The sequence below is a fragment of the Spermophilus citellus genome, assembly GCF_964194105.1.
Source record: "Spermophilus citellus genome assembly, chromosome: 9".
Lineage (NCBI taxonomy): Eukaryota > Metazoa > Chordata > Mammalia > Rodentia > Sciuridae > Spermophilus > Spermophilus citellus.
Genome location: NC_138191.1, coordinates 54,905,549 through 54,932,935, shown reverse-complemented (window position 1 = coordinate 54,932,935; position 27,387 = coordinate 54,905,549).

The following is a 27,387-nucleotide window of genomic DNA, read 5'->3' as shown; positions in this document are numbered from 1 at the left end:
TTTCCCAGGAATCTCCATACTGCTTTCCAAATTGGCCTCACCATTTTGCAGCCCCACCAGCAGTGTACAAGTGTACCCTTTTCCCCACATCCCCGCCAACACTTATTGTTGTTTGACTTCATAATGGCTGCCAATCTTACTGGGGTGAGATGGTATCTTAGGGTGGTTTTGATTTGCATTTCTCTGATTGCTAGAGATGGTGAGCATTTTTTCATGTACTTGTTGATTGATTGTATGTCCTCCTCCGAGAAGTGTCTGTTCAGGTCCTTGGCCCATTTGTTGATTGGGTTATTTGTTATCTTATTGTTTAATTTTTTGAGTTCTTTGTACATTCTGGATATTAGGGCTCTATCTGAGGTGTGGGGGGTAAAAATTTGTTCCCAGGATGTAGGCTCTCTATTTACCTCTTTTATTGTTTCTCTTGCTGAGAAAAAACTTTTTAGTTTAAGTAAGTCCCATTTGTTTATTCTTGTTATTAACTCCTGGGCTATGGGTGTCCTATTAAGGAATTTGGAGCCCGACCCCACAATATGTAGATCGTAGCCAACTTTTTCTTCTATCAGACGCAGTGTCTCTGATTTGATATCTAGCTCCCTGATCTATTTTGAGTTAATTTCTGTGGATGGCGAGAGAAAGGGATTCAATTTCATTTTGTTGCATATGGATTTCCAATTTTCCCAGCACCATTTGTTGAAGATGCTATCCTTCCTCCATTGCATGCTTTTAGCCCCTTTATCAAATATAAGATAGTTGTAACTTTGTGGATTAGTCTCTGTGTCTTCTATTGTGTACCATTGGTCCACCTGCCTGTATTGGTACCAGTACCATGCTGTTTTTGTTACTATTGCTTTGTAGTACAGTTTGACCTCTGGTATCACTATACCTCCAGATTCACTCTTCCTGCTTAGAATTGCTTTTTGCTATTCTGGGTCTTTTGTTTTTCCATATGAATTTCATGATTGCTTTGTCTATTTCTACAAGAAATGCCGCTGGGATTTTGATTGGCATCGCATTAAACCTGTAGAGAACTTTGGGTAATATCGCCATTTTGATTATGTTAGTTCTGCCTATCCATGAACAGGGTACATTTTTCCATCTTCTGAGATCTTCTTCTATCTCTCTCTTTAGGGTTTTGTAGTTTTCATTGTATAAATCTTTCACCTCTTTTGTTAGGTTGATTCCCAAGTATCTTATTTTCTTTGAGGATATTGTGAATGGAGTGGTTTTCCTTATTTCCATTTCAGAGGTTTTGTTGCTGATATACAGGAATGCCTTTGATTTATGCATGTTGATTTTATAACCTGCCACTTTGCTGAATTCATTTATTAACTCTAGCAGCTTCTTTGTAGACTCTTTTGGGTCTGTTAAGTATATTATCATGTCATCCGCAAATAGCGATAATTTAATTTCTTCTTTTCCTATTTTTATGCCTTTAATTTCTTTTGTCTGTCTAATTGCTCTGGCTAGTACTTCGAGAACTAAATTGAATAGAAGTGGTGATAGAGGGCATCCCTGTCTTGTTCCAGATTTTAGAGGGAATGCCTTCAGTTTTTCTCCATTTAGGATGATGCTAGCCTGAGGTTTAGCATATATAGCTTTTACAATGTTGAGGTAAGTTCCTGTTATCCCTAGTTTTTCTAGTGTTTTGAACATAAAGGGATGCTGTACTTTGTCAAATGCTTTTTCTGCATCCATCAAGATGACCATATGGTTCTTGTCTTTAAGTCTATTGATGTGGTGAATAGCATTTATTGATTTCCGTATATTGAACCAGCCTTGCATCCCAGGAATGAATCCTACTTGATCATGGTGCACAAGTTTTCTGATATGTTTTTGTATTCGATTCGCCAGAATTTTATTGAGAATTTTTGCATCCAAGTTCATTAGAGATATTGGTCTGTAGTTTTCTTTCTTTGAAGTATCTTTGTCTGGTTTTGGGATCAAAGTGATGTTGGCCTCATAGAATGAATTTGGAAGAGCTCCTTCTTTTTCTGTTTCTTGAAATAGCTTGAAAAGTATTGGTATTAATTCTTCTTTGAAGGTTTTGTAGAACTCCGCTGTATACCCATCCGGTCCAGGGCTTTTCTTGGTTGGTAGTCTTTTGATTGGTTGGTAGTCTTTTCTTGGTTGGTAGTCTTCTTCTATTTCTTCCTTTGTTATTGGTCTGTTTAAATTGTGTGTGTCTTCCTTTCTCAATCTGGGCAAATCATATGCCTTAAGAAATTTATCGATATCTTCACTATCTTCTATTTTATTGGAATATAGGGTTTCAAAATACTTTCTAATTATCTTCTGTATTTCTGTAGTGTCTGTTGTGATATTGCCTTTTTCATCCCGTATGTTAGTAATTTGAGTTCTCTCTCTTCTTCTTTTCGTTAGCATGGCTAAGGGCTTGTCTATCTTATTTATTTTTTCAAAGAACCAACTTTTAGTTTTATCAATTTTTTCAATGGATTCTTTTGTTTCAATTTCGTTGATTTCTGCTCTAATTTTAATTATTTCTTGTCTTCTACTACATTTGCTGTTGTTTTGCTCTTCCTTTTCTAGGTTTTTGAGGTGTAGTGTGAGTTCATTTATTTGTTGGTTTTTTCTTTTTTTGAGGTAAGAACTCCAAGAAATGAATTTCCCTCTTAAAACTGCTTTCATTGTGTCCCATAGATTCCGGTATGTTGTGTCTGTATTATCATTTGACTCTAAGAATTTTTTCATCTCCTCCTTTATGTCTTCTATAACCCACTGATCATTCAATAACATATTGTTCATTTTCCATGTGATGTAGGATTTTTCCTTCCTTCTTTTATCATTGATTTCTAATTTCATTCCATTATGATCAGATATGGTGCATGGTATTATCTCCACGCCTTTATATTTACTAAGAGTTGCCTTATGGCATAATATATGGTCTATCTTTGAGTAGGATCCATGTGCTGCTGAGAAGAACGTGTATCCACTTGATGGTTGATATAGTCTATATATATCGGTTAAGTCTAGGTTATTGATTGTGCTGTTGAGTTCTATAGTTTCTTTATTCAGTTCGCAGGCCGCGCGAATCAGACAGCCTGGATCTCCGGGGTCACACAGTTGGCTTTTGGGATCCCGGCACTCTATGGTTTTGATTTTTTCTGCTTGCCCCTCCCCCAGCACTGGCTAGACAGGTTTTGTTTTGGCTGCTAATGGGAGGGGGGGGTTGAAGGTCAGGTGCCTCTAGTTTTCCCTTAGTCTTTATGCACGTTCACTCTGATACTCCCTCCCCCGGAAAGTCTAGGAGAGATTTTATGCGAAATCCCCCTATGTATGGGGGCTGAGCTGAGTGACACACACCTGTTTTGTTGTTGCAATCTGTCGGAGAGTGGCGGTGGATACTTCAGCTCTCCAAGATGGTGGCCGCTGATTGCCTTAGTGGAGTGTCCCTTGTGGGGGATGTGACTGTACCGCTTCCTTCCCCGTCTGAAATCCCGAACTCAGCCCGGGGGTCAGTGCGGGCTTGGCTGGCCCTTAAATTCATTTTTAATGATTATTATTTACATGTTTCTCACCGAAGTCACTTTTGCCAAACAAATCCTGTCCTCATTGAGCATGGCAGAAACTTACACTTTTTTGCTGTCATAATCATCTTTGATAATGCTCCTTTCCACTGCCACAGAGCAAAAACTGATAACAACACTCTGCCATTTGGGCATATCTAGGGTGACCAATAAATGCCCCAAATGCCTCTACCTTGATTGTCCAAGTAGGAAGTAGAAAGAAGTAATCTATTTCATTTAGAGTCAGGAGTATCATCTTGGCATCAAAATGACAAATGATCCTTCTCCATGTGTGAAGCATGCTGGAGTTAGTGGGCTAGGTACCAGGGCTATAAAAACTTGGAAATGTCAGTGGCATTTCCAAGCATCTGTTCTCTCTAGCCCCACATTTCTGGGCAACTGCAAAAATTCTTCAGGATGATGCATTCAAGCCCCAGTCCTCCAGCATAATCTGTCAGGAGAAATTTTAAATTTACATCAAAGAAATTAGGTGAATCATCCTACTCTGCACTGTTACTGCTCCACAGGGGTCTCTAGGATGAAATGAAATTGTGGTTACATTTCCAAATGGGTTATAAACCCAATACAACTCTCCTTAGAGACTCACAACTTATACTTTCTTATTTCCTGATACAATACTGCATCTCTAAAGCCACTCCATACACACTTGGTGTAGCAGTGAGCCTTGGGGAAAAGATAAACATAGGGAAGAGAATTTTGACGATGGATAGTTGAGAGCTTAGTGGACCTTATTAAGCAAGCGTGCGCACGCGCACACACAGACCACACACACACACACACAGACACACAAACAGAATCCCCAGCCTGCATCACTGATCACTGTTTCCTGGATAACTCTGTCCCATTATATGCTGATATAATGGCATATCAGCAAATAGCTAAATAGCACTTCTCAACCCCTGACAGGGAATTTACACTCTGTGAAGCCTCCTTTATCTTTGTGAATATTGAGCTTTAAATGGAACTTTCCTTTCAGGGATTTCAAAGAGGGGATTTTATTTTGGAGCAATGCCCTTAATATAACTTGACCCTTTTAGCCAAAGTTTTTGACCATATACTTCTGTAATTCATAGGAAGATTTTCAGTCAAAGAAATAACCATTTCATCTGGGAAGACCCATTCCAGAAACAACAGTATGAACTCCAAAATGGCAAACTCTGGTAGCCTTTCTCATGCTGAGGGAATTATCAAGATACATACAATGTGTGTCAAGGCATTTTTAGGAAACAAGCAATAGAGCTGAGAGTATAGCTCAATGGTGGAACACTTGTTTAGCATGTGCAAGGACCAGGGTTTGATCCCCAGCTCCACACATGCACATACCAAAAACAAAATAACAGAGAGAGAGAGAGAGAGAGAGAGAGAGAAAGAGAGAGAGAGAGAGAGAGAAAACAGCCAGTAACCAAGAAATAAACACATTGACTAAGTGCACACATCACTGAGATGACTGCTAATTTAGAAATACACTTCTAGCAACTCATTTTCTCCTACTGTTTCCAGGCACAGTACCAGCAAGAAATTAATTGCCTAGGAGAAGGAAGAAAAAATGTAAGTAAAATCAAATCAAATCAACGTCTCTTTAAAAATAATAACACATATGGCTTTTTAAGAACATTTTAAGGCTGTTCTGTTAATGCACTAGTCAGGCAACACTGCAAAAGTCCAAGACCAAAGTCGATAGACAAAACACACTGACCGGGGGCCTCTTGCTGGCAGTTCCTATGACATATGCACACTTCTGCTAGTGATGAAGTCTTTGATTAATGTTCAGTTAATCTCTCTTCTTGCTAATAGACCAAAATATTTCTCATCAAGGAACAAATGACCAGACTACTGATACAAGTGGCTTTTGAGAAGTCCATTTATAATGTAGCACCTTCGGCAAGAAATTCTTGATTTTAAAAAAAAAAGAAAAGAAAAGAAAAAAAACTGAAATTGATGTATTTAGACTTTCCTAATTTTTTCCTACTTCCTCTGCAAAAGAAGGTGACAAAATTAGAAAGGAGAATCAGGAAAAAAATGCAAAGTAGCATTTATTGGGGATTTACCAAGTGACAGGAGCCATATAGGACAGCAAATTGCATGCTATTTCATTTAATTCCCATAGCAATATTTCATAGTGGACATTGTTATTTCCATTTTAGTGATGAGTAAACTGAGATTTAGCAATATAGTCAAGGTCACCATTTCAAACCAACATCCACCTGATCATAAAATTCATGGTTTTAATGACCTGTAGTATTGAATATCTATGTATCAAATATGGAGAAAATGTGTAATTCTATCTTTAGAGGTATTAATTATAAAACAAATCCTATTAAAATACACAATCTGTCTCTTGCATACCTGAATAAATGTTGCTGAGCATTCATTTGTGTAGATATTTAAAAAGAAAATAATCAAACAGAGCCTCATTTTCCCACAAGAGCATGTGAAATGCTCCCCCCCACACACACACACACAAAAAAAAAAAAAGACAGCAAATTCATCAGCCAGTTGGTCACAGGACCAACACTGACATTAACCAGATGCCTTAGAAAACTATTGCTTGTGTCCACTTCATTCCATAGTGAAGAACAGTCACTAGGTCCTATCAGCTAATGCAGGCAGCAATTGTTCTTGGTGTGAAGGCCACAAATGGGGGCAGAGGTGTGAGAATGCAATTTTGAGAGGACTATTGAGCTGCAGAGACTGAGGGGTATACAAAAATGACATAGCCAAGGGATACATTCTAGCTCTAACTCCTATTTGTGTTACGAATCTAGACATACCAGTTGACTTCTCCCTGTTTTATTTCCTCATCTCTTAAATAAAGATTTTATATTACTATCTCCAAGGTTACCTGCAGATCATTTGTCTGTGTTCAACAAAGTGAATCTAGGAAGAGAGCTCAGAGTGAGAACAAGACTATACTGAAGTTCAGAATTGCATTACCACAAAGAACAGGGACAAAACACAAAATGCCCATTGTTCCTGGCCATGGGGTCAAGGAAAAGAGGAAGCAAAACCCCAAGCACAACACTAAGACGGGTCTATGGGAAAGTTCACCACATTTGAATCCCAGGCTTTCTTCCTCAAGAAAAGAAAACCAATCCTTAATGGGGGCTAACCTGAGGATGGCAAAGAGAAGTGATATGTTTACCTGGTTAGAATGAGAGACAATTTGAAAGGGAAGTTTCTAACCAACTTCTGCATATCATTGTTTCTAAATTGGATTTTGATAAGCATTTCCTAGCACTTAGTATCGGTATCAGTTTGGTTAGCAGTTCCCATATTCTTTTGAGGAACAGAACGGAAGAAATCAATAAACCACAGAGACATTTTAATAACATCTTTCTAAGAAAGAAATTTGGGTCCTTAGGTTTTTCCCTGAGGGAGATTTGTTAAATAGATTCACAGTAATAATGGCTTGATTCATGAAGAATTCTTTTTTAATTTATACTACATTTTAAATCAGGTTTGTTAATAGCTACCACCCTCACTTGACCAGCTTTAAATAACACAGTCCAGCCAAGTGATTAAAAGGGGGAGAGAGTATTTATTTTACAATTGCAAGGAAAATGGGTAGGCAATTTGGGAGTTTCTTTGGATCAGTCACTAGTGTAAAGCTAACTGCCTTCAATATTAAATGGAATAGTTCTTTAACCTATGGGAAAAGATGTGTTTGTGTTTGTGTGTGTGTATGTGTGTACTCATATTAGCCCATATTCATATGTATATATAGATAGCATCTATATTACATATGTGTGTATATGTATATAGATCAGCCCATAGGCTTTGATGTTTAATCTAAGAGTAAAACAAAGAATTCTGGGTACTACATACTGTTCATAAATATATACAAGAATTAATTCTGTAGCATTGATTTTTATAACAATTAACTCTTAAAACTGAATATTAAGTATAATCATTAAGTATAATCATTAAGTGACCATCACCGCACAGTGCTGTATCTTGCTCCCATATGAGTATACACACAGGAAAATTGGAAGTCTACACATCATACCATTGTTAGTAGTTGTCTATAGGGATAAGAATTTTATTTTCTACCTATTTTTTTGTTTTGTGCAAATTGTCTGCAACTTTATATTACTATTATAGTCATAAAAAATAAAGGAGAAATAAGGAGCAAGCAAGCTGCCCATCTACCTGTATGCTTCTTTCTTTCTGTTTTAATCTAAGTTAAGTATTGGGACATGGTTTGGCAGTGTGCCATTTAAGTGTTATTTCAAAGGACTAATTATGTTTTAAATTTTTATGTAAGGTCTCTGCATGTCTTACTCATAGTAATCTGATGATGATGATGATGATGACAACAATGATGATTACTGATGATGGAATGATCTTGGCTCTTTAAAAATCTATGTTGAGGGGCTGTGGTTATGGCTCAATGGGAGAGCTCTTGCTTGGCATGTGTGAGGCACTGGGTTTGATTCTCACCACCATAAATAAATAAATAAATAAATAAATTCCATTGACACTAAAAAAAATGTTTAAAAAATAATTTATGTTTAACATGTTCCTTCAGAGGGAAGTCTGGATAGGGAAGTTTGCGTGACAAAATCTTGGCTACATTCCAAGCTTCAGCAGTTCCAAATATTTCAGTCCTCATAACTCAAACCAATGCAATTTCTTGATAAATACAAATAAAGTTGGGGGGAGGAAATGTTATAAACTTACGTGACCATTTGAAAAGAGATTTTATTTAATCACACATAGTGGTTCAAAGTCAACCAAAATGCATCACCTGGATCCAGGCACTGTGTACGACACTTAAAACCATAAGCAGTTGCTGTTTTTGTTGCTCTTCCACAATGGAAAAGAACACAGCACTTTAAGAAAGGTCCAGCTTGGAAATGAGGAGACCTAAATTCTTAGGCTTCAGTACAATTCTGCCAGATCATCTGTGTGATTCTGACCAACCCATGCTCCCTCTCTGTGTTTCAATTTCCTTATATTTCTCCCTTTTGTCTACATTGTCTTCCACTGAGTGAGTCTACTTCACACCAGATACCACGTCAGAACTGCTGTGTTGTTGGTTGCTGTATGTCCAGCTTCTAAAATGGTTTTTCTGCATTGACTATGCTTAATAAATACTGTTTTGCAAGGACAGATTCCTTGGTGATGTTTTCTGAGGTTTCAACTGTATGGCTTTTGCTTTCTGCTCAACTTGGAGTAAAACTGGGAGAGCAGACAATAAAGATCAGGTTCTGTTTCTTGGATAAGAAAACTTCCTTGCCTAGAAACCAAAACCAAATACACAAAACAAAACACAAACATCCACGGCAAAGCCATCACTGAGTCTTTTGCTTCCTTGCAAGCCCCACAGAGTACCTGCTGGGGAGGCAGCAGGAACAAAGCAGAGCCCACTCATGGAGTTCCACTCAGAGCTCAAATAATTGGCCCCCTCCCCCCTACATGCCTTTCCTCCCTCTTTTACTGTCGCTGAAGCCTGCCCTATAAATCAGATTTAATTATCTATAAAAATTGGTGTAGAAAAGGATTTACTCATTAAAAATGTTCATCAACTTGCTACCCACGTTCCAGACTAATAGAAGCGGAAAAGGAACACCATGGAAACACCAGACGGGCTGGAGAGATAAGCATGCTTTGAAATACCTGAACCTCAATTAAATAGCAAGTTTCCAGTTTCTGTATTTGCCTTTTAAAATATCATGTCAGAATAAGTAAATGTCACCAAATAATCAACCTGGTTCCCCCCCTCCCACACACACACACTCCTTTTCTTTTTTGGTTACTTGCTTCAATGGGCTTTAAAGGATGGGTTTTCTTCGTTTACTTTCCTTTGCCTGCATGTTACCCAAGATATTCTCCCCAGTCCTGTGTGTGTGTGTGTGTGTGTGTGTGTGTTTGCAAAATGTCATAATCCTCTCTGCAGCCAAACACAACGGCTCACATTTAGTCACAGAGTGAGGAGCAGTTAATTAATGAGAGCCAAGGGAGTCAGCAAGGAAACATTGGAGAAAAACGTAGCCAGTGGAGGAGCAGAGGGGAGATGTCTGAAGTCAGTCCAAGATAAATCTTCAGTCCTTAGAGAAAGCCCTGGGGTGGTAGATGGTTCTGGCTGCCAACTAAGTTGGATTTAGGGGCAGAGTGGAGGCGGGGGGGGGGGGGGGGGGGGGTGTTTGTTCTTTTTGTTTGTTTTTTTAAAGTGGTAGAACAGGGCACTTGGAGAGAATGTTAGAGTTGCTTTAATAAGGCAAAGCTCCTGTCTAAAATTGCACATCAATTTCCATGAAAGCCTTCATTTGGGAAAAGGCAAAGATCTAAAACTTTTTCTCCTCTCCCGGCACATGAGGGGATTTTTGTCGTGACTCCTAAAAGCTCACTGTGCCAAGAAAGAAAGTGCCCGCAGGAGTGGGAGGGAAGAGACACATGGAATGGCAGCGAGGAAACCTGCCTAGAGGAGCCAGCTCTCCCTTCTGTCCCCCTACTTCCTTCCAGAGACAGCGTCTTTCCCTGACAACGCCTGCCTCCTGTCATTTCATCCCAACTCTCTGCCCAACCTTGAAATCTGGATTTTTCTTTTTAAAGAAAGATGTCTGGAGAGAAAAATAGACAATGAACAACCCAGCGCTATGGTCGCAAGGGCTTGTTGATATGGTTTTGTCAGATGTTGCAGGCATTAATGGTGAGGCCCATTTTTAGTCCTGGAGATGTGTTTCCTTTTCTTTGTATATTCCTTTTTATTTGTATGTCCCCTCCATATATATTCTTTTGTTGTTTGTCCCTAGGATCTCTTGCTGAGTCTTCCATTCTGTTCTGTCTAATCTTATGAAATCACCAAAACTCACACAATGGAGGGTTTGGAATATTTTAACCAAATTTTGGAAAAAAACAGGGTACTCTGGTTGCCATCCACTCATTCATAGGTGAAGTCTATGTTCTCAGCTCACATGGGCCTTTGAAGACTTCTGCCCTGGATCATACAATGCTAAGATTCTACAGCCACACCAACCAGCAGATGGTCTGACCAAATAAGGAGACTTGGTCTCCTCCCAGTGTTTGTCCCAGGAGAGGTTGTGAGGTTGAAAAAATAAATGATATAATGGCTGGAATTTGTGATGCTTTTTGTCCCCCAGAACTACTGTTCTGTTAGTACACTGTAACTATTTGCATACATGGTTCAGCAAGACTGAGCAAATAATGGAAAAGAATCTTGTCTTACTTCATGTCGTCATCCGCCTTTAAGGAGCGCCTAATCCATGGAGGGACATCAGTAATTTGAAATGAATTAATCCATGGAGGGACAGCAGCAATTTGAAATGAATTAATGAACAAATAGCCTTTTTGTTGTTAGAGCTACAGAATCTTCTGTTTCAGATGCAAAAGCTACAATTTTTAAGTCTTTAGAACTTTGACCTTCTGGATTCACCCAGTTACTTGTAGTGAAAAGTACATATGAGTGATGTACTAAGAAAGACTGTGTTAGCCATCCCTTACTGTTCCTATTTTGTCATTATCATCCTTGCCCCTGTTCCAAATATCCATAAAATATACCTAGTCAAATCATTACACTGTGAGTAAAGAGAATTTTTGTATGTCATTCAAATGACTATCTACCAAATCTGAAACTCTGAGGTCCTCAGCTTTTACTGGTGTGTGAGGGCTTATATTGGGAGAAGGGAGAGAGGAAAGAGTTGCAAATGAGGGAGGAGGAGGAGGATGGGAAGACGGGAACCAAAGAGAGTGAGAAAGAAAGTCTTGTTCCTTCAGCCACTATTTACCATTTACTTACTATAGACCAGGTATTGGCTATGTTCCTGCCAAACAATGATAAACAAAATGTAGTGCTTGTTCTCAAAGAGTTAAAAATCTGCTGCAGGCAGCTGTATATGAACATGGTAGTCTTACTGATTTCACTATCCTAAAAATTATGCCATAGAAGTGGTTGTTGGGCCTCAGGCTGTTCAAGTGTTGAGGTAACTGATAATGGATAAAATCTCCCAGAGCTTGAGCCATGAGCTTGAGTATTAGTTATGCATTGTTGAACACTATGATCATTCTTCCATGCCAATAGGCTTGCTGCTGCTGTCCAAGTGAATAACAAATATATTCCTTAGGCAATGGGAGAATCTAATGAAATCCAATACATGGCCAGTTAGAAACAGTGGCAGCCCATCATTGTCTTTCCAAATTATGCAGATATGACAGTAGACACCCATAGGCAGAGAAGACTGACACCTCCACTGAATGGACTGGACTGAAGGAGCCCCCAAACCCACCCTGTTATAAAAATGTTCCCCCTCAAGTCAGCCAGAAAGTTTAGATGCCCCTCTGAGAAAGGTATTTTCACCAAATTAAGTCATCACGTGCCTAGAAAGAAAAAAAAAATCCATAATCAGATCTTACCTATTACAATAATTACCTTTTTTTAACTAGTCTATTATGTTCTTCTCCTAGTCACTGGCCCATGCCCCCACCTATTCTCACCATACCATCTGATTCAGATGCAAAAGCTTAAAAAAAAATGTGATGATTTAATCTGATGAAATTCCCATGTCTCTGCTGAGATAGCACTAAGCTCAAGACCAGGAACTGAGTGGGATGACCATAAGTAATCCTTTAGGAGGAAGGACATCTGGTTTTGGTTTTTCGGCTTTTTGTGTGTTTGTTTTGTTCTGTTTTCAGAAGTCTTATAGGCAGCTTAGTTGGGAGACCCTGCTCTGGTTGTGGGAATTTGGACCCTGTCTACAAATGATAGCTACTCTACTCATATCTCAACTCTGGTACAGAGCTCTCTGGAATGTCTGCCACAGGCACCAAACCCCCTCTTATTCACTTGACAATCTAACCTCTACCATTCTTCTCTCAGGAGCAGCTATACTAAGTGACATCCAAATGTTGGTAATGAGGAGATATCTACATACACACAGTTTTGAAAAATAAAGCACGGAAAGAGTTGGGAGTTGTCAGTCATTTTAGCTGTCCTCAACCCTGTGTTTATTTGGAAATAATTTTCAAGGCTGCAGGAAGTGCTGCTACTAACTGATGAGCAAGGTTGAACACTGAGAATGAAGAATGATTGATGTTCTTTTAGGTAAGCTGTGGAACTCTTCGCCACTAGAGGCAGCCACAGCTCAGGATGCTGATAAGGTTCTGACATGAAGTGTGAGTGATGAGTGTTATGTGATGTCTGCTGAAAACAAGAAGCTGTGACAACAAAGGAAGAGAAATCCTCTGGACACAGTCCTAAGGCTCCACAGAAGCAGGATAATTGTCCTGATACCTTGACTTGATCTACGGCACAAACCTCAGTCAGGATCATCTTTACTTTGGGGGGCAAGAGACTATAAAAACAAAGACTCACTAATGGTAACAAATCCTCCTTGATTTACTCATTGGTTGGTCATTTTGGAATATTCTAATCTGAATGTTTAATTCAGAATACTTTACATACTATCATATGTTATAGTATTAGTAGTTAGAAAAAAAAGACAAGAACTATTAGAAACAGTAAAACTATCAGAATCTAGGAAATGTGGTTCTTATCTTGGTATTCCTGTCACAGAATCATCAACCCTATAATATTGCACACAGTCAGCTTTCCTGAACCCTAATCCTTGGATTCAGAATACCAACCCAATGTAAATCCATGCTTTCTGGCAACTGTACAAAGTTTTTTTGAACTATACAAAGTTCTCTCTGGCTCATAAGCTATAACATTTCATCATCATTGCTCTCCTAGAAGTCCTCAGCAGAGCTACCATCTACCCTCAGCTGCATGTATGTACACATTCAATAACATTTAGTGGGTATATGTTCCATGCTAGGCATGATAGTGGGTCCTAAGATACAATGGCAGATAAAATTTTAAAACTCTGTCTCTCCATGGAACTCTGTCCAGCAGAAGATAGACACACTAAATATAAAATGCACATTTCAAGAAGATGTTGAACTATGAAAGGAGAAGAGCAGGCAGGAGGGAGTAGGGAACAATCCTACACAGATACAACAGAATATGATAAAAACCTACGTCAGAGGGATAGTAGGGGATAGGAAAGGTAGCAGAATACAACAATTACTAATAGGGCAGTATGTAAAATTGTGGATGTGTAACCGACGTGATTCTGCAATCTGCATTTGGGGTAAAATTGGGGGTTCATAACCCACTTCAATCTAATGTATGAAGTATGATATGTCAAGAGCTTTGTAAAGTTGTGAACAACCAATAAAAAAAAAAAAAACCTACGTCAGATTAGTAGGGAATATCCATTGATGTAACCTGGATTCCTTAGACAACAGAGGCAATTCAAATTTAATAAATGCCTCCTTTCCTTAAAAGTTAAAACCTCTATATTTATTATAAATAAGGATTAGGTGTAATTCTTGACCACTGGTCACATCTAGATTCTCAATCCCATATGTATTCCCCAGCATCTTTGGGTTCTTTTCTCTGGCCGTACCCTCATTACTTCAAAATGTTTTATGCTGTTTTCAGTAACACTGATAATAAGAAAGATAATCAGTTGGAATATAATTTGTGGCTTGTACTCATTATTTTTGATATAGAAGAATTAAAGGATTAGAAACAGCTTACTTTTTGGATCAGTGGACCCCTGAAGTTGTGCTGTTATGCAAAATGTTGGCCCATCAAGAGTGAAAAGGTAATGAGATAGGACCTTAAGTTGAGTAGAGAGGATAATTTGCTTTGTCAGCAACGTGTTAACATGTATTTGCCACTCTTCTGCTCAGGAACCCATAACTAGGGGCCATAGGCCTACAAATGCAGTCAAAGATGTAGCTCAACACAGACCTTCCATCACTTTGAACCCCAAGTCTCTTCCCCTACTGTTCCACTCCATTGCCAAATTCATCTCCAACACAAAGTCCTGCCCTATCGATTCTGCCTGTCCTGTAATTCATCTCAAGTCTCTTTTCCTCTATCTTGTTTCCCACATCTACTTTTTCATTTCACTCATTTTAGTCTCTCATTTTCCTGATGTTCTATGGTACTCATTGCCTATACTATGCATGCAGTTACTAATTACATCCTCATGTATAAAACAATTACAAAACAATGTATGTACTTTTTCTCCTCAACCAACTTGATGATAGGAGTAAAGCTATATGCTCCCCTGAATCTCATCCAACTCCCAAGGCAAACTAGATCTGTAGAAAGCACTCAAAAATGAAAAGTTTAAGTCAAATAAAATCATTCAATGTCCAGTTTACATGCAATGCAATACTGGGTGCTGTAAGAATTTCTAAAGGGCATATGAGCCTGGACAACTCCTTCTCATATTTCCAACCTCAGCTTATGCATTCTACTAATCTCTTAGTAGTAGATGGGAGTAGATGGGAATCTCGGGACAGATATAATGCCCCTCCTATATATTGCTAAAGTAACCTGTTCTCTCCATAGCACATTGCTTTTTGCAAGAGTTCATCTGCTAGTCTTCTCCAGGCTGAAAGCTCCTTGAGGTTGAGGTCACATTTGATTTATTCATTACTCAGTCCCAATGCCTAACTGTTCCATGGTGTCCATAGACACCTAGCAAATGTTTGTTCAATAAATAAACAAAAATTTTACTAATCTCAAGGAACAAATGATCTAATTGTTGCAACAGAAGAAAAGCAAATATACAGATATATATATATATCCCATATGTATATATATATATATCCATCCCATATGCATGTTCATATTTACTAATGTGTCTGTTTAATCATTTACCTCTAAGGCTAAATATTGTGATTTGAACTCACTTTGGGAGAAATGTCCTTATAATGGCAACTGATAAACAGTAAGGCTGAAAACAGTAATTAGTAACTCAACATGCTAATATAAAAATTTGTGGCTTCACCATGGATAATAGCAAATCATAAAACTTAGGTATTCACCTCAGGTCTTCACAAAACACTCCCTTTTACTGTTATGGTCTTTCTGACCACTATCTTCTCCCCACTAAGTCCACCTCCCACATAAAACACATTCACTCTTGACTTTCATCAATATACTCATGAGAATAATTTTCATCCTCATGTTATTCTAAAACCAAAGAGTTCTGAAAAGACTGAATTAAGATAGAGGAGGGTTTTATGAGCCACCATATCCTTATCTCTTATGTTTAACCAGACCGCAGTGAAATCCACATTCTGAAATATTCTCAGTGATTTACATTCTTGAAAAACCCTCCTGCCACTTATCTCCAGCTCTAAGACACTTCCTTCTTTATACCTAGATTATAGATGAAAACCATCATTAAATACTACCTAATGCCTTCTATCTATCTCTCTATCAAGAGTGTATATCATTTGAGACTTACTAATTCCCACCTTGAGGTTATAAGGACAGCCAATTTTAGCAACATAGTAATTTGTTCATTTATTCTTTCATTGAACAAATATTTAAGAAGCACCTATTATGCAAGGGAAAAAAATAACCAGGTTCTTCTCAGGGTTTCTGCTCCGAAACAGAGAGACAAGTTCAGAAATTTCGTTTCTCTTGACTTTGCATCTTTTTCACAGTTGCCCAAATTTATTCAGTATCTACAAGTATGCATATAAATATGAGACCAAATGAAATGTCATTGTTATGCTTGAATTCCTCTAATTTACTTTCTATACTGTTAATCTGGAACATCTTTCATGTTACTGTACTATTAGTCATAATTTATGTATCTATTTTATCTACCTGAAGAGATTATATACTCTGGGAAGACAGAGGCCTCACTGCATCACCAAACACAGCGTACAAGAGGAAAATGCTTCTATTTCTCAGAATTGTTATTTTGGACCTCCTTTCAGGAGTCATTTTGAAGACACCTGCAGCAACTCTAATCCATCAACAGGGGTTCACTCTGATTGAATAAATTGTTTTTGGTGTGTCACCATAAAAACAAAAATGAGAAACCTTATTTTCAAGTGACCCTATTAAATCCCACTCATTGAATTTCAAAACATTTCAACAATAAATGGAAGCCATGCATTTCATGAGTACCAAAAAAGAATCAATCACCTAAAAAGAAAATAGACAATGAGAAGTACTCATAATCCAGTGGAAAAAAATATATATACGATCATGATTGAGGAAATGTGTAAGCCAGAGATCAAACCCCAGAAAGCTCATTTGTTCAGTTCTTGGCATCAAGCTGTAAAGATCCGGAAGTTTCTGCCCTTCAACTCCTACAGGGAGTTGCTGTTATGGCTATATCACCCCAAATTGTCATACATGAGCCATGGTAGGAACCATTCAGAGAAAGTATCCTTGACCTTTTAATAGGAATTTTTAGAGTTAACCTATTGAAGAAAGTGATTTTTACGATGACATCATAGATAATATTCTCAGCAATGCCTTGATTGGAAAATGTGTGTTCTTGGCTATAAAAGAAGGACTGAATTACTTATTGCAAATATTGGTACAACCAAAGGATCAGTTTTACTGGTTGCTCTGTCTTTTATTCACAAAGAATTGTTAAAATGATATTCCAACATACGAATGTTTTAAACTGTGGTTTAAAAAATCTGTTCCTGGAAGCTCTAAGATTTTGTAACTGTGACCTCCCCAACTCCCCCCCCCCCCCCAGGATCCTGTGTGGTAGCAGGTGGGCTTACTGACCTGTCCAAGGGATTCTCTGGTCTTGCCATATTCTTATCAACTTGAGAAGTTCTAGTTGATGTTTGTTTTACTTCTTATTAGAGCTTAGTATAAAGTAGGTGTTCTCTGGTGCGGAGAGAATTCTGCAGCCTTATCCAGCATATAGACCAGTGGAAAATGGTTTCCAATTAAAAAATGGAAAACTGTGATACAAGCACATAATTTTTATCTATTTCTGTTTGGGAAGCATATTGAATTTCAATGATGTTCAGTACTGGATGCAAAGGAAAGTTTCAGGAGTGTTTTGTTTTTGTTTGTTTGTTTGGCCTTTATGCAAGTTGGTGTCATGCAGATTTCTCCTTTAGTAGGTCAGAGTGCTAAGTGATACTGTGGAATAAACATTTAGGAAATGCAAAGCTTCTTGTCAAAACAACTTAATATTTTTACTTAGTTTTCTCCGCAAAGATCCAATGGAACTGGACGTCACTGTCAAATACTGTTTCCTAGCACTGGAAGCAGAGCCCACATCGAAGTAAAATATATAGCAATTTTGACAGAAAGCCTAAATATATAGAGTTTATGTAAGATAAAGATGTGTTCATTTCCAAAAGGCACTTTAAAATTTGGCAAAACTAAGACACCATGCTATTAATTATTTGAATTCCTTTCTAAATTTTATTTTTTGGTAGATAAAATTGTATGAGTCATGTATAATGTGCTGTTGAAAAGAACATATAAACATCGAGGACTGAGTAAATCTAGCTCATTAACATATGCATCACCCCATATAGTTAATTTCTTTGTGGTGAGAACCACTTATCATCTATTCTCTTAGCATCTTTAAGAATACAATATATTGTTATTAACTACAGTCAACATATTGTACATTATTTTAATTCTCTCATGCATTTTTCACATCCTCCCAATGCCCACTGTGAGCTGTTGCTACAGGGAAATTTAGATGTGTAATTCCCATTAACAATATGACAGAAACAACAACTGTGTAACTAATTCCCCACATTGTGTGTGTCTTCTGCTCACACTACATTGAACATATTCCCTCATGAGTCTGAAAGGAAGCAAACAGCATACCACGCCTTTGAAAAGTGGAGCAAAATCAGAAATTCCAGTGATTGTGCTGGGCACTAGAAACAGGGTTGAGTCTTGGACATTATGTGTGCCGAGGGCTGGAGCCATTATCTCTGTGTATGCACAGTATACTAATGCTGACATCTAATTAGCATTACAAAACTGATTAACTCTCAATAAGTTCAGCACAAAGCAGAGAAATACATCTTGATGCAATCTATTAGGTCATTTATTTAATAAATTAAAATACTTAAGGAAGGAAAATCATCAGCCTGGCATTTTCTCTAGTCTATTCTCTTTGGCGAATGAGCGAATTTCAGAGAAAATTCAAAGAGTGGATGCAACACTACATTAAAAGCTCTGTAATCAAAACAGAGAACATAAAAACACTTGAACATTGTCTAATGGACAATTTATCATCCAAACAGATGCATTCATTAAGGGGAAAAATTACCTTCAAATATCAGTAAAATAAATTGGGTCTATTCTGATTTCTTCTTTCTGCAACAAGAGTGTTTCAAACTATGGAAACAAGTATATAAAAGATGCTTCAGTGCGGGAACAGGACATTTTAGGCATTTAAGTTTATTGTGAAAGCTGTTTGAACTGCTTGAAGATGGTAAATCAAGCAAATATGGAACATTCCAGCTGATAATGTCTTTCTGGGCCAATTATTTCTCTCCTATATTTCAAAGACAGAGACTATTTTGCTACTTTATGGCTATTGTTATTATTAATGCTACAACTACTACTAATAAGAAATCATTTTCTGCTTTGCCTTAGCATTGTGGACTCCAATCACTCACCGCAGTATCCCCTTCAGTGGCAGGGGAACATCTCTCACACACAGAGCTGGAAGATCCAGGCCTCTCACGCTGTTTCTCCTTATGTGAATTCCTGGTGCTAAACTCACAGTTGGATGGAAGAGGGAATCACTGTGCAGCTGGTGGCCTTAGCTGAGCGCTCTGCTAGTTTTTTGCATTGCTCTGAAATTAACATTGAGAAGTGGTGCTGCAGTTGCCTTAAGGCTGTGATCTAGCCACTAAATGAAATAAAGAACTTTCATAAATAAACAGGCTAAGCAGTGGCTCACTGAGTTGTGGCCCTCAGGCATGTGAAAAGCTCCTCTTTTCCTTCTGAACTTGCAGAGAGCAGCTCAAGACTTCACAGTGCTGACGGATCAGGATGAAGATCACTGCTGTTGTTTATAGAGCACCTACTGTGTGCCAAGCACTCTCCATTCTTTTGTTTGATCCCTGGTCCTCACAACAATCCTTCCTGTAGGAACTGTCACCATTCAACAGATGAGAAAACAGGTTCAACATCAGACACCAAAGTCTTTCCTCTATGTATGCTGATTACCAAACCCTGATAGTAGAAAGTTTTTAGATGCTGATAACAGGTTAATAAGAATTTGAGTTATTTTATTTTGCATGTGATAAAATGAAGACAGCAATAGGTAAAGTGCATACCATCAGAACAAGATTGATGGCCTACTGTTTGGATAACCCACTTGTAATTTTAGTCCATTGAGCCAGTCTTCCCCTATACCAAGAAGGAGACATTGTACTGACAAGGGACGGACTTTGATGTCAGTCTAACCTGAGGTTGTAGATGGTCATGTGACCTCTGGGAGACTAGTTAACTCTTCTAATCTATATTTCTTTCTTTGTGAAGTAATAACAATAGTCAAAATTTATTGAGCACTTACTATGCATGACATACTTTTCTAAATCTCTTGCAATATATAAACTCATTTAATCCTCAAAGCCACTATATTATTAACTCCATAACTACATTATTAACTACATAACAGAGAGGTCCTAAAAATTCCCTAGGGCAATGGCGCAGAAGTACCAGGATGGATGTTGTAACTCACTTCTTCTGATTCTAAATCCTGGTGTTATGCTATCTTATTCTTCCCTGCTTCATATGGCTGCTTTAAGATTCAATGATTGTATACCATTAATGAAATACATGAGTTTTTAAAACTTATTCATTTTTATTTGTTCTTTTAAGATATACATGGCAGTAGAGTATATTTTGACATACAAATTTATATGTGATAAAGCTTATTGAGACCATGGTCATATATTGAAGAGCTTTAAATGTCAATATATCACACACAATAATAATAACAATATTATTTTGACTGTTTAGTAAGAATTGACTTTGTAAATGAAATCAAGTATACTGTACAAATTTGTTGTTATTAAATAAAAAGTAAGTTTTCTAGAAAATATTTTCATTCAAAATGTTTATATTAAATAAATAAAATGGTACGGTCTTAGGGGAAGGAGTAGCATCTCAGTCATGCTAGCCTAGAAAACAATACTTTGCTTTTGGAAACCAGCACATTGATTCAAATTGTATTGCAATAGGGATATAAAAATATAAAGGTTGTGCTTCTATTTCAGTCATCTCTTCATGCAATTATGTACCCATCCTTGAACAGGACACTCAGGATGCAAAGATGAATTTCATTTGAATCTTCTCCCCCAGAGAATCCATAATATAATAATAGTAGAGATGTGGGTAATGAATTAAAATATAATTTTAAATGATACAACTGTGATATGGACAAGTGCCCAGGAAAGCATGGCTCTCTCTGCCCAGGTATTGAAGAAGGGCTCTTCAAAGAGGAAATTTGTAGGAATTGTCATGAAGGATGATTAGGAAGTATCTAGTTAGACAAAGAAGATTCTGCAACAGCCATAGGAGTGCAACTCAAAACATCAAAATTTTAAGGAGACAGTAATGAATTGCATCTCAGATATTTGCAGCCAAATCTGTATCTATTAGGAAAGTAGGAGATTTACACTGACTAGTGGAGAAAGAGTATGAGTTTCCAACATTGAGGCTGGTTCAGCTTTTAAGAGTTTGCAGGGTATATTAAGGGGCTTAGGATCCAATGATCAGCATTGCTTTATCTAATTAGGGAACTGATATGATGAGATTTATGTTTTACCAAAACAGTTGGCAAGATCACTAGAGAGGCCTATGAGAATAAAAGAAACTTGGCCCAAGACAGAGATGTAAAAAGAACCACAAGCCCATGGTTGTATGTGGAAGACTTTAAATCCAGGAAGTCCAGAATAACCATCAAGCTTACAACTTGGAGACCTATGGATTGTGATGCCATTAATCAAAGTAGGAACAGTGGAGGAAGAGCAGCTCTGGTGGTGGGGTTAGATAAAGGGCTTGGCTTTCAAAGGGCTCACTTTGACGTGTTTGTGGAAAATTCAACTTAAAATGTCCACCTGAACCCATAAAGAGATGAGGGCTGATGGTATAGATTTGGTTGCCATCAGCATGTATGCAGTTGTTGAGGACATGATCTTGGGACTCAGAAATTATGATGACCTGAATGAGAGAAACCTAGGAAGTCTGACGTCAGTATGGCCACTTGAAACTGCTCTTCTGTGTTCTTGTGTCATAAGTGAAAAATTTCCAATCAGTTCCAGTTCAAAATCTATTTATTAATATTTCTATTTTAAATGTATCAGTAATAAGAAAATCCTTAAAGTAGCTAAAATGTAGGTGAATACACCACCTTCTGTGTAAACCGCTCTTCCAGCTCAAAACTTCTTATCTGGTCTTTTTGGCATAGGCATCTTGTGGATAGAGGCATGCCAGAAGATGTGAAATGACTACTTTACTATGAGGACAACAACTGACTTGGAAATGATGGGTTAGAGTGGCACATGCATATTTACCTCATATTTCCAAGGGGAAAACCTCTGAGAACTAGTCCTGGTTTTCTCATGCCAGCAAAAGTGCCAGGATTGATGTTGTAGTTCCTGGTTTATGGATACATTCACTGTCTGATAATTAGGCAAGTCATTTACTTCTCTAGATTTGCATTATGAGAGATTGAATTACATAATCTACAAAGTATGCCATAATATCTTAGTCCATTTTCTTTTGCTGTAACAAAATATCTCAGTAATTGGTTCAAAAGCATGGTGCTAGCGTCTGGGAAGGACCTTCTGGCTGCCTTGTAACATGATTGGTAGCATTATAAGGCAAGACAGAGCAAGAGTACTATCTGGAGCCTCTTTTCCTCTCCTGAAACCACTAATGCCATTGCAGGGGCTGCACCCTTGTGATCTCATCTAATCCTAATCTCCTCACAAATATCATTAGCATACATATTTGGAGATGAAGTTTCTAGAACCTGAACTTTTGGGTGACACATTCACATTCATTTCTGAGTTATGCTGTGGCAAGGAACCATTTGAAAATTTCAACTGCTTGACAAACACAGAAACAAGTTTATTTCTTTCATTCAGCTATATGTTGTATAATGGGGTTGTATTTGAAGATTCTGTTCAACATAATCACTAGCACCCAAGCTAACAGAGGTCTCATGCTTTGTAGCTGTACTCTCTGAAACAGGTGGCCTTTCATCACCATGGTAGAGACAGAGCTCTGCAGCCTTTAGCACAGGCAGCCAAATGCCTAGGCCTGATGTTGGCATCTGCCATTGCCACTCGCCACTCGCTTCCCTGATCTAGTCACACAGCCCTTTTTCCTGCAAGGAGACCAGAGAGAAAGTGCAGTTCTTGTGTTCAGAAATGGGCAAGCACTTGAATTCTCCAGTATCTGGGACAAGCAGGAAAAACAACAAAGCATCTAGAACATTCTGTGCTCCTGGCTTTCTGGTGGAGATGCTGTGCAGTGAGTGAACAATGGTAGCTAGCAAGACGAAAAAGGAAGAATCTGTTTATTTCCCATTGCTACAGTCCTCTTAAGGGAGAAAAATCCAAACCATCTGAAATAATTATAGCACTAGCTCTTAGTTTGAGGAACAGACTGCCAGTCTCTATTTGGTTTGTTTCAGAGGATTCACCCTTTAAAACAAGACGGTAATTTTCACAGAGAAAGGTTTTTTTGTTTAGTTTCCTTATACCTAAAGTCCATTTCTGAACTTGAAGGTTTTATTCATTGTAAGAGCCAAATCACATTTTAGCAATAGCTACATTGCATAACACGGAATCCTTTGATTTCTCCCATCTAAGTTGAAAAAGTTGTCACAAAACACCAACAGATTCAAAACAGCTCTCAAAATGACTTTTGTTAAAGGCAGATTCCTGAACTATTCATCTGTGTTAAAATGCATTTTGCCTTGAATCATATGTCATGTTGCCAGCAAAGAGTTGTTTCCATGCCAACTCGTTTGCAACACAGGGGAAAAAAATCAAAGCTACTAACATCTGGAAGATGTCAGTACTGATATAAGCCACTTACAGTGAAAAACACGGGACTGCAAGTGTCTGCCAAAGAGACCCTATATATGGGGTAAAAGTTTAAAATATAATCTCCAAACAATGCATTACTATTGGGGGGTCATTTTCTTGAGCTAAACTCTATTCCAGAAAAGCCTTGCAGAAAGAAAAAGAAAACCGAATATGCTTTTTATGCAGTGTTTTCTAATACAGCTAGCATATTTTTCTGACACGAGCCTTTTAACAAACCACTTAATTTCATGCATAGTCTTAAAAGTGGGACAAGAAACAATTCTTTCACTTTTCATACCTTTCCTTTTCATCTGTGGTCCTGCAAAGTCTCATTTTAAATAAAGATTCTATCAGTGAAATAAATGAGACCTACCATCTCAAACAATGACTCCCACAACCTGCAGTTCCAACATATTTACTTCTCTTCCCACATGTTTTTGTTTGTTTTATTTTTATGTCTTTGTGTCTGTGTGCACAAGTGCACACGCATATGCAAGTGTGTGCACTCAGGTATATCTGTCAATAAGTATTTAAATAAAATAGATTATCTATTTCCCAAGTGATAAAGAATGACACCAACTAGAGTGTCAGACTTTATTCTTGGAAATAGTATCCTAGGGTCAAAGAACCTAAAGACACTTAATTTCAAGATGCTACATAATGCTGTCAGGTCTTTTCAATAGGTAACAAGGGCCCACCAACCACACCTCACTCATAGTGGAAAAGCACGGAGAGTTCATGTCCCATTGTATAAATGGAACACAAGTGTGTCTAAGGCTTAGCAGATCATAAACATACAAAAGATTATGTGAGCAGAAATCATTTGTGATTCCTCACCCCTGCTGACTCAAGCAGGACTTCAGAATCTTGTCATCAAAATATTTCTAGTTGTCTGTAGAATATGCCTCATCTATGAACTCAAGAAAACTCTGCTCAACTAACACTGTCAATAGTGCCTTTCTTCTTCTTCTGTCCTACTCACCTTCACCCCAATTAGGTGCCATTTCCTGACAGACACCAGGTCTGCCACCAAGCATTTCTGCCTCTTTCCAACAGGTTAGGATTCCAATGTGCCAAAGTTGCACTGGTGACTACGGCAAGGCAGGGAAGAATCTCCTTGTTAGTGTCTCCTTGTTACATTCAGAATATTCGATGAAACCATTTTTAAGGGCTTGAAAAAATACATGATTCTGTTGGGACCTGGACCAGTGCTAATCTATGAAATGAATTCTCAGTGACAGTCACTGTACCATATCTTCTCCCAGTCCCTGACACTGCTGACATATTTAGATTCCCTAACTGATTCAACCTACTTTTTTTCAGGTTCCTTTTCACTTTGAATAGATTCTTTTGCAAGAAGTTCATTGATTCTTCTTCTAAAGAGGTATCTGGCAGGCCCATCCCATCAGTTACCAGACATACCCAGCTAGGACAAATGACAGCTTAAATGAGAGGTGGCAATCAACACCTCTTATTTCTCAAAGGCCCAAGGTCTTTGAAGCCCTTTTTAGAAAGCATTCTTCCTTAGCAGCAGCCTGGATCGTTCCTTTAGGCCCTCGTCCCTGGAATCTCACCAAATGAGCTGTAGACACAGGTGGGTTCTCGACATGCACACGTTCTTCTCTTGATGGAAAGACAGACCAGTGGTTTCTTCACTCTCCTACACTCTTGACATACCAACTTCACTCATCCTTTACTCACAGCTGAATTCTAGGCAGCACTTTAGTTTGTTCTAGTTTCTTCTCTGAGTCACAAGCTTATCCTATCTTAGGGCTTTGGGATTAAGCCTGCTCTTATTGTTGAATTAAAGCAAATATTTATAGAGCAATAAATCAATAACCCAAGGGACTCACTTCACACATCTAAAACCACATCAATTCCACATCTGAAACCAAGTCTCCAGCTTGCAGTTCTGGTTCATATCTGTGTCACTCCTCTCAATCCTTCTTGCTCTGAGAAATCCTGTAGCTAAACATGTATGGCAGGCCTTGAAAACAGATCTCCACTATCTCCTCCCTATTATGCTGACTTTGTGCCACTCTCTGCTTCCACACCCCCATCCTTCCCTTCTGTATGCCTTGCTGAACCCTGAAACATCCTGCATAACTCTCTGACACATTTGCCCCATCTGCTGCTAGGTTTGCACTGACTTATTGCCTCACTCTTGGGATGTGCCTAGTTTCCAATTCCCAGTCTCCATACCTGGTCTCCCTCGCTGTTTACTGAGCTCAGAACACAAGTTCAGAAACACAGTCCCTCTAATTCCAACCTGGATGGTCTCCCAATTTCAGTTGATTAAAGCAATGCAAACATGTAAGAGAAAGACTTTTATGCATGTGCATGTGTTTTGGGGCAGGGGAGGGGGAATAAAGGAAGCACACTCTTACATGTTTAATAAGTGGAATGTATACACATCAATACTTTCAATACACTGTTCACATTATCCATTTACATTTATCTTGATTCAGCCCCCAACCTGAAATATTGATAGCTTATTTGCAGCCAAGTCTGGTTCTATAAATACTCCAAATAGACAGCTACCTATTGGGATCTAAGAACTGATAAAGTGGCCTTAGTCCAAGAATCTCCTGAACAGCTGGGTCACACCTTATCCTCACCTTTTCACCAATAGCACAGGTGCAAGTGCCACTATTAGAGTCAAACTAAAAAACAGATTTGAGGACAGTTTCACTCAGCCAGTGAGCACTAAGCCCCTCTAGGTGCTTGGCACGGTTTTGTGCACATCACGTAAGTACGCATGCTGTTGTTCACAGAGGACTTACTGTGTACTGGAGTTCTGCCAATCCCTTTTCAGAAACTTGTTATTTATGATCTTCCAAGGTAGTGATTATCCTCATCTTATAAGGAAAGTAGGGTTCAGAAAGCTAAATAACTGGTCCACAGATATAGATTGTAAACTGGGTAGCAAGACCCAAACCCAGGCCAATTGTTCAAATGGAAAATGGTATCATTTGAGAATTATCTGCTTACATGGCTTAGTCTCTTTGTGTTACTCAAAGCTGAATATTGTGCACCTTGGCCAGGAGCGATGGCTTAGTATGAAACTTCACACCCTTCTTGACATCTCCCAGAAGACACTAACATGCAAATGAGAAACAATTAATTGACTCCCCCAATGGGATCCAGCCTGATTGCTTAGAGGTCCTTATTTTAAAAAATTCTAAAATATCCTCAGTTTTTTACCATAATGAAATAAAGCTGGTATTCTGTGATAATCTGACTTCAAACTACACTCTCCACTGTACTATGTATGTCAGTTAGCCTTCCATAACGCTATGATTGGCATCTTACAAAAAACGTTAACCTCTGCATGTTAATAAATAGCAGCAGAAACCCATATGTAGTAGCACAATGAAAAAAAAGTAATAAAGCTGTTCATTACCCTTGACTCTTCTGCTCCCTTGCCCTTGTTTTCCCTCTGCACGTGGTCAGAAATTGAATTGATATTGAATTTGCTTCACTTGTGTAATACTATTCATACATGCTTTTGTAATTCATTCACTTCACTCACGGTTCACCTTTTGTCATTTCAATCACTTTAAATCTGCTTTGGCCTCCTTCACATTCAGTCTACTAAGTTCCTGGGCATAAGTAAAGGATTTATTAACTTTACATTCTTGGTCTCTGGTTACAGCAGGAATAATCTCATGGAGAGCAGGGTTTACTGGGCTTATTGACAATGCCGCTCATCCTGAAATAAGGCCAGGAGAGGAGATAGCCACTAGCCTTTCCTGGGGTGGACTTCTCAAAGCAAGCACACAGTCAGGAAATATGGCCTGCAGCCCCCAACAACAGTATACAGTGAAATGTGCGGGTACTGTCATTAGATGGGCAGACTCGCCTCCTAGATTGCCATCTTCTTTATAGGAACTTGGACAAGAAATTTAGCCTCTGTGTGTCTTCATTTCCTCATTTGCAAATGCTTAATAAC